The 7,500-nt window shown below is 38.1% G+C and overlaps 1 protein-coding gene across 1 annotated transcript in view; it reads left to right on the top strand.

Moving 5' to 3' along the window:
- LOC126981248 (uncharacterized) overlaps positions 1 to 7,500 on the top strand; it is a 100,727-nt gene that overhangs the window by 79,848 nt on the left and 13,379 nt on the right. The gene's annotated exons all lie outside the window — the stretch shown is intronic.

Raw genomic sequence — 7,500 nt, forward strand, 5'->3', positions numbered from 1 at the left:
GAGAACTTGGTAAATTGACATAGATAGACAGATATTAAGATAGACAGGGAGACAGATAAATAAATAGCTAGAAAGAGAGATAGGAAGACAAATAGATAGACAGATAGACAGAGTGACTAGAGAAACTGATAGACGTAGAAATTAGTAGATAGACTCAGCTGAAATTTTGTATATGAACAATAGATAAATAAAGCCATATAGACAGATAGACAGACAGACAGAAAAACAGGAAGGCAGAAGTATAGACAGACACAGGTTGATTTGAGAGAGGAATTGATTGACGTAGAAACTGGTTGATAGATATTGGTGAAATTTTAAATATGAGAAGTAGATAAATAGATAGACTGATAGGAAATTAGATAGACATAAAGAAAGATAGACAAACAGAGAAATAGCCATAGATTGATTAGAGACAAAGAAATGGGTAGATAGATATGGCTGAAATTATTATATATGAGAATTAGAGAAATGGAGATAGAGAGAAAAAGAGAAAGACAGCCAAATTACGAATAGCAGAAAATTACGAATAGAATAAAATAGCAGAAAATAGCAGAAAATAGCACAAAATTATGAATAGCAGAGAGGAAAGGAAAAAGAAAAATAGGAGGAAATGAAAGGCAGAAAAAATTAGAGTAAGATAAACATAAAAAGAAGAAAATATTGAGATTGTAGAAGGAAGAATTAAAGTACGAAAGAAACTTATATACGAAGAGGAGTAAAATTTAAGAATGAGATTAAAAAAAAAAAAAAATACAGAAACAGGAAAAGAAGGAAGTCAGGTCGTAAAAAATAGAAAAAAAACTTGAGAAATGAAAAGAAAGGAATGGAATAGAATATGAAAACGAATTAATAAGAACAAAAGAAAAAGAACAAAATACAGAAACAGGAAAAGAAGAAAATCAGGTCGTAAAAAATAGGAAAAAAAAACTTGAGAAATGAAAAGAAAGGAATAGAATAGAAAATGAATTAATGATAGAGAAAAAAAAAGAATTAAAAGAACAACGAATGACCAAAAAATAAAAATAAAGGTAAGAAAAGGCGATAAATGTGAATGAAAAAAAAAATATAGAAGGAAAAAAACAATGATAGAAAGATTGACGCTAATAAAAAAATAAAAAAAACATTACAAGAAAACAAAAAAGAAAAGAAAAGCAATCAGGAAAATAAGAAAACACACACACACAAAAAATTAAAAGAAGAACATTAAAAGAAAAAGTAACAGAGATGAAATTAAACTCCAACACACACACACACACACAAACACGCACACGCACACGCACACACGCACACACGCACACACAGGACCAATCAAGGGACGATGGAATATTCGCCACGTCATTATTTTGTGTGTGTGTGTGTGTGTGTGTGTGTGTGTGTGTGTGTGTGTGTGTGTGTGTGTGTGTGTGTGTGTGTTATCTTATTCATATATTCTTCTTTAATTAATTTGTTTCTTCATTTTTGTTACTAGCGTTGTCTGTGTTATTACTTTCTCAATGTTATTTTTTTTCTTTTTTTTATATATTAACGCAATGAAATCTAGTTGTTGTTTTTTCACGTTCATTATCATTGTGTTTCGTCGCCCATTAAATAAAGTTATAATCACGAAATAAAAAGCAATGGAAAATATGAAGTAAGGAAAAGATAAATAGATGGATAGATAGAAAAATATAAGAAAACGATGAAATAGAAAATGAAAAGTAAGAAAATGGGAAGGAAAGCGGAAAATATGAAAAAAAAGAAAATTAAGACGTAAAAAAGAAGAGAAAATGGGAAATGAAAAAACAATGGGACAGAAAATGAAAAGAAAACGTTACAAAAAAAGAAAACAAGGACCTATTTTTTTTCTTTTCTTTCCTTTCTTTTCCACCATTTTCCATTTTTTTCCACTATTTTTCGTTATTTTTTTCACCACCTTTACCTCTCTCTCTCTCTCTTATGATGATTTAGTTTTTATTATATTTATTTTCCTTTTTTTCCTCCTCGTCCTCCATCTACCCCTAACCCCTACTCTCTCTCTCCAAGAATCTATTTTTACCTCTTTTTCAATTAATACTCCAATATTTTCTTCGACTTCTTAGGAGCTACAAAATCAATCCATACTTCCAATTTTCTTCCTTTTTTTCCTCTAATTTCTATGTTTGTTTGTTTTTTTGCCTCTTTTTTTTATTTTATTTTTCATATGCTTTTGGCTTCTTCATTCATTTTGTTCTTTTTTTTTCCTTTTGCATCTTTCTTGTTCGAATAAGTTCATCTAATAAGTTCATCTAAATTATTTCTCCTGTTATTATTTTTTTCTTTAACTTTCGAACTCTTTTTATGCCTTTTTTTCTCTTTTCATCTTTTTTACATTCATCGTCTCTTCCTCCCTCCCTTTTCTTCTTTCCCCGTTTTCCTTTTTCTTTTTTTTCACCATCTTTTCCATTCATTCTTCCTCTCTTCCTCACTTTCCTTTTTATTCCTTTTCCTTTCACAATCTTTCCCCTCATCACCTTATTATCACATTTTTTCTTTCTCTCTCTCTAATTGTCTTTTCACCTCATCATCCTTCTCCTCCCAACCTTAATTCTTCCTCCCTTTTCACTTTACTTTCTCTCACCAACCTCCTTCATTCCCATTTTTCATTTCTTTGTGCACTTATCAACGTTTCACCATTCTCTTTTCACAGTTTCTCCCTCGTCATTCTCTTCGTCATCTCATTCTTCTCCAATCTCCAATTTTTCCTTTTACAATTTCCTCCGCTAATAAAAACCAACTCTTCCGGCTCAAATTTCTCTTCGCTTTCTTCGACTTTCCTTCACCAGCTTTGCCTTTCCTCGCCTCGACCAATGGGAGCCACGCCGTGCCCTCCTAGTCCTTTACTCGCTGGAGCCAATCAGAGCGCAGGGTGAGTCGCGGCCGGCCAATAGCAAGGGGCGACGGCGTAGGTGAAAACCATCAATATAGGAATGAATATACATGTGTTTGTGAGAAAGAGAGAGAGAGAGAGAGAGAGAGAGAGAGAGAGAGAGAGAGAGAGAGAGAGAGAGAGAGAGAGAGAGAGAGAGAGAGAGAGAGAGAGAGAGAGAGAGAGAGAGAGAGAGAGAGAGAGAGAGAGTATGGTTTTTAATTGAATAAGCAAGTTTGGGAAAAGAAATAAAAGTAATATACAGAGGAAAGATAGATAGATGGATAGATAGAAATAGATAGACAGATAGATAGATATAGACAAAAGGTATTTAATAGATTGGTAAGTAGGTATGTAGGTAGATAAAAAAGTAGAGAGAAAAGGAGGAGGAGGGAAAGGGGAGGAGAGAAAGAAAGGGAAGAGAGAAAGAAAATCGAGTAAGGAAGAAAGATGAATGAATGAAGGAAGAAAGGAAGGAGGAGATGAAGGAGGGAAGGGAGGAAAGGAAGGAAGAGAAAAAAAGAGAAAAGATAGGAGATAGAGAAAAGGAAAAGGATTGAGAGAGAGAGAGACAGAGAGAAGGAGGAGGAGGAGGGGGAAGAATGGGGGGAAGGGGTATTCTGACCCTCCCCCCCCCCCCTCTCCCTCCCCCCGAGCCAACACCCTCCTCATCCTCGGCATCAAAGGAAGAATATTTTTGTGTTTGTCAATTTCTGTATGTATATGTGTTCGTGCGCTCTCTCTCTCTCTCTCTCTCTCTCTCTCTCTGTTTGTCTGTGTCTATCTATCTATCTACTTCATTCTATCTATTTATCTATCTCTATCTATCTATCTATTTTTCTACCTAGTTTCTTCTTCTCTTCTCTCTCTCGATGAATGTGTGACATTTTCTTCTGGGCCATAGAAAAAAATGATAGAGAGAGAGAGAGAGAGAGAGAGAGAGAGAGAGAGAGAGAGAGAGAGAGAGAGAGAGAGAGAGAGAGAGAGAGAGAGAGAGAGAGAGAGAGAGAGAGAGAGAGAGAGAGAGAGAGAGAGAGAGAGGTCCCGCCCTGCATTTGCATCAGACCAGATTAATTTTACTGGCAAGGGAATCGCAGAATTAGATTAATATAGAGTGAGAGACCGTAAGAGAGAGAGAGAGAGAGAGAGAGAGAGAGAGAGAGAGAGAGAGAGAGAGAGAGAGAGAGAGAGAGAGAGAGAGAGAGAGAGAGAGAGAGAGAGAGAGAGAGAGAGAGAGAGAGAGAGAGAGAGAGAGAGAGAGAGAGAGAGAGAGAGAGAGTATATTCTGTCCGTGGATCATGAAACACCACAAAATATTCACGTTTTTACATTTCGAAGATACCAACGTCGGGCAAAGAACGAGTCATGTTAGCAGTAGTAGTAGTAGTAGTAGTAGTAGTAGTAGTAGTAGTAGTAGTAGTAGTAGTAGTAGTGGTGTTAGTATTGGTAGTAGTAGTAGTAGAAGTAGTAGTAGTAGTAGTAGTAGTAGTAGTAGTAGTAGTAGTAGTAGTAGTAGTAGTAGTAGTAGTAGTAGTAGTATATCTTTTTAACATTCACATTCTCATTCATATTTAGTCTTATTATTATCATTATTATTGTCATCGTCATCATTTTAACAACTTCTTACCTTCTTTCATTCCACACAGTTAATTCATTCATGCCTTCCAATCTTTCTCTTCTTTTCTCTTTGGGTGGGTGTTTTTTTTTTCAATTCTACGCACGGCATCACTTTTAAAACTCGGACACATCATCTTAATATCCATCAGTTTTTTCCCTCCATTTCCATAGTTTATTTACTCAACCCAGCATCACTTCTCAATCGGCAACAATCTTCTCCTTTTCACCACCGTTTCTTAGGCCGAAATAGTAATACCAATAGGAATAAAAATAATACTAATCGGTGCTAACCCTGGCATTCTCTCAAGGCTGGGGTGGGAGATGGGAGACGAGGATATGTGCATGAGTCGGCCGGTCGCTAAGTTTGTTATCTCGCGTTCGTGGTTCTGATCTCATTGTACTTGGCGTGTTTTGTCCGTGGTGAATTAAGTGGTTTGTCCGTGGTGCATTAAGTGGTTTGTCCGTGGTCCGCGTCAGGAGTGAACCGATTTTAGAAGGTCTTGTGTGTGTGTGTGTGTGTGTGTGTGTGTGTGTGTGTGTGTGTGTGTGTGTGTGTGTGTGTGAGAGAGAGAGAGAGAGAGAGAGAGAGAGAGAGAGAGAGAGAGAGAGAGAGAGAGAGAGAGAGAGAGAGAGAGAGAGAGAGAGAGAGAGAGAGAGAGAGAGAGAGAGAGAGAGAGAGAGAGAGAGAGAGAGAGAGAGAGAGAGAGAGAGAGAGAGAGAGAGAGAGAGAGAGAGAGAGAGAGAGAGAGAGAGAGAGAGATTACCGAGATGTGTGATTCTTCTATTAAAATACTGTAATAGATGTAATAGGAGACGCAGTAGTAGTAGTAGTAGTAGTAGTAGAAGTAGTAGTAGTAGGAGGAGGAGGAGGAGGAGGAGGAGGAAAAGATAAAGGAGAAAAGAAATAAGCAGAGTAGAAAAAGCGAAAAAAAACGAAAGAGGAAGAGAAAAAAAATCAAGAAGTCACAATGAAGAAGGAGGAGGAGGAGGCGGCGGAGGAGGAGGAGGCGGAGCACGAGGAGGAGGAGGAAGACTAATAAAAGACAAACACAAGATGGACACAGATTACCATTGAACCTTTCCTTCCTCCTCCTCCTCCTCCTTTACCTCCATCCCTCCTCCTCCTCCTCCTCCTTTACCTCCATCCATCCTCCTCCCTCCCTCTCTCTCCCTCTCCTTCCCTAATGAAAAGATCACATTACCTAACCTAACCTAATTTTGGGTAGCGGAGGGAGGGAGGGAGAAGGGAGAGAAGGGAGAGAAGGGAGAGGGGAGGGAGACCAAAGTTGTGACGTTGAGAACACATTAGTCTCCCCTTACGTGGTTATCGTGTGGGAGGGAGGGAGGGAGGAAGGGAGAGAGGGAGGGAGAGAAGGGAGGAGGTCAAACAGTTCTCAATTCCTCCTCCTCTCCCTCCTTCTCCCTCTCTCTCTCTTTAACTAGACAGTGATGGAGGGAAGGGAGAAGGGAGTCAGAGGGAGAGATCAAGACAAAAACAAGGGAGGGAGGGAGAGAGGGAGAGAGAGAAGTAACTCAATGAAAGAGATTTGGTCCTTGTCTTAAATAGTTCTTTGTTTTCTTTATCCTGAACTGTCTGTCTGTCTAACTCATTCGTATCCATTTCTGTATCCTCTCTGTCTGTCCTTGTTCTCCATTTCTTCTTTATCCTGAACTGTCTGTCTGTCTAACTCATTCGTATCCATTTCTGTATCCTCTCTGTCCTTTTTCTCCATTTCTTCTTTATCCTGAACTGTCCCTTTCTTTAGCACATTAATATCAATCTCTTTCTCCTTACACTGCATTTCCTTTTCTTCTTTATTTTGAACGGTGTCTGTATCTCCCTAAGCTCTTTGTATCCATTTCTTTATCTTCCTCTTCATCATACTTCATTTGTTCTTCTTCTCTTTATTAAGTTGTCTCTCTTCTTTATTTTCGTGTCTCAGTTTTGCTTTATCCTGAACTGTCTCTCTTGTTCTATACCCTGCTCTCTCTCTCTCTGCTTCGTTACTCTTGAATTGTCTGTCACTCAGCTATTTTGTCTCCATCTCTTTGTTCTTTTCGTCGCACTGCACAATTGCTTCTTCTATATTTTGCTTTCTTGTTCTTCTTTATCCTGATCTGTCTCTTTTCTTTTTTATCCTGAAGTTTCTCTCTGTCTTCTTAATTCATTGGTATTCATCTCTTTAGTCTCCCCTTCACGCTGGTTTTCTTTTTTATACTTCATCTTTTTTCTTTCCTAATTACTTCTACTTTCTCCATCTTCTTCTTCTTCCTCCTCCTCCTCCTCCTCCTCCTCCTCCTCTTCTTCCATTATCAAGTTAGACTCTCACCTTCTTTTTAACTTCCTTGAAAATGAAGGTAATTGACACTAAAATCTTCTAAGACCCCCCCCCACACACACCCTCTCTCTCTCTCTCTCTCCCTCCGTCGCGGCGAAGTAAATGAAACACGATTGGGCGACACCGTAGAGTTTTTTCCCGTCTGCCGCTCGACCATGTAACTAAGATTTTCAGGCTCATTAATATCAATACCAACAGTTAGAATGAGTGCTATTATTACTGCTACCATCATTATCATCATCAGTACAAGCAGCACACACATAGGCTATACAGTAACAAAGCAGCAGATGGATAGAAAAGAAGAAAAGAGAGAATGTTTACGTGCGATTTACAAGTCCCGATGTTAAGTTTTAAGTGAATTTGCATGAATTTATATGTTGCAAGAATGTTATTTGTTGTGAATGTTTCCCTTTTATCAATTTCCAACTATTTCCTTCATTCATGCTTCGTTACTCTTTATTCATTCATTGCATTCTTCCTTTCTTTCAAATTCATTCATACTTATTTGCACCATTCCTTCTCTTCTTTCTTCATTTTCAACAACCTCTCTCCTTCCCTCTCATTCCTCCTTCCCTCCCTTCCTTCTTTTTATCTCAGTTTCCTTCCTTCCTTCATTCCCTCCTTCCCTTTCCCTTTCTCCTCTACCTTTCCTCCCTTTCT

The sequence above is a fragment of the Eriocheir sinensis genome, chromosome 47 (genome assembly GCF_024679095.1).
Source record: "Eriocheir sinensis breed Jianghai 21 chromosome 47, ASM2467909v1, whole genome shotgun sequence".
NCBI classification, from domain to species: domain Eukaryota; kingdom Metazoa; phylum Arthropoda; class Malacostraca; order Decapoda; family Varunidae; genus Eriocheir; species Eriocheir sinensis.